Below are 1657 nucleotides of genomic sequence, written 5' to 3'. Positions count from 1 at the left end.
GTAAGTCATGAGGTTGTGAGAGCTCAGGGGATATATGGTGGCCACCCCCCAAACAGGGGGACCTTATTCAATTAAGTAGAGTCTCTCAATCTGGCATTACATACCACCAACCTAGACCTATAAATAAGGGATGCCCAACTCCCCCCAATTGTAATCCCATTATGATAAATTTCACTGATTTAGGAAAAAAGGCAACGAATTGGGAATTGGGTAAATCCTGGGGAGTCAGACTCTACAAAACAAATCATCCAGGAGCCCTTTTTACTTTGCGGCGTGTGCAACAACCAGTCTCTACTCTAACAATAGGCCCTAACAAGGTACTTAGGCCACCCTATGTAAAGCCACCTCCCCGACCTTCCACAGCTCATCACCTTCCCTCAACCATAGCCCGGGCTAATGTTACAACTCCAAGACCATCAGAAACCAGCCCTCCCCTGGTGAGGCCCAGTCTCATGACCGCATCTAAAGACCCCCTCTGGGAGCTAGTGGGTGCTGCCTTCCTGACGTTAAACCACACCAACCCTAACATGACTAACTCCTGTTGGTTATGTTATGATGTGAGGCCCCCATTCTATGAGGCAATAGGGCTAAACACCACTCACGATACCTCATCTGAGGAAAACCCCACTCAGTGTTCCTGGGGAGACCGTAAGAGAGGTCTGACCATACAGCAGGTAAACGGCCAAGGAACCTGCTTAGGAAAAGTGCCAAAGAACAGACGGGACTTATGTACTGTTATTAACGCCAGTTCTACCTGGGAAAATGCTATTAAATGGGTAATTCCAAAGGACAATGGGTGGTGGCTATGCTCGCGGTCTGGACTCACCCCGTGCCTATCAACTAAGGTGTTTAACAGCTCTAAAGAATTCTGTGTTATAGTGGCTGTGCTGCCCCGCATCCTCTATCATTCGGAAGAGAGTCTATATTCATACTGGAATACAAAAATGGTTGAAAAAAGGAAAAAGAGAGAACCTATTTCCACAGTAACTATTGCTACCCTACTCAGCCTAGGGCTAGCGGGAGCAGGAACCGGCATAGCTTCTTTGGCCACCCAGCAGAAAGGGATGTCTTCGCTGCGTGCAGCCATAGATGAAGATATAGAGAGAATAGAAACCTCCATTAGCCACCTAGAAAAATCCCTCACTTCCCTGTCTGAGGTAGTACTTCAAAACCCACGAGGTCTGGACTTGTTGTTCCTCCAAAAGGGGGGACTATGTGTTGCTCTAGGGGAAGAATGTTGTTTTTACGCTGACCATACCGGAGTTGTTCGTGACTCCATGTCTAAACTTCGAAAGAGCCTGGAACAAAGAAAACGAGAAAGAGAGGCCGGGGAAAGCTGGTTCGAGTCTTGGTTTAACCAGTCCCCATGGTTGGCTACCCTTTTATCTGCATTGGCAGGGCCAATAATAATCATCCTATTACTTGTTACCATAGGACCCTGGATTCTAAACCGACTTATGACTTTTGTCAAAAGTCGAATTAATACTATCCAACTTCTGGTCCTCCGCCAACAATATCAGGCTCTTCATCCCCTTGAGAATGATTCCTCAATTTAGGCCGTAAGAAAAGGGGGGAATGAAAGGAATAGGAAGTCTCAGCGGGCCCCAACCCCCTTGTTGGAGAAACCAGTACCAAACATCCCATGTAGATAAGATAA

This window comes from Castor canadensis, chromosome 1 (genome assembly GCF_047511655.1).
Source record: "Castor canadensis chromosome 1, mCasCan1.hap1v2, whole genome shotgun sequence".
Lineage (NCBI taxonomy): Eukaryota > Metazoa > Chordata > Mammalia > Rodentia > Castoridae > Castor > Castor canadensis.
The sequence above is the reverse complement of the archived record's forward strand: the minus strand, read 5'-3'. Positions refer to the sequence as shown.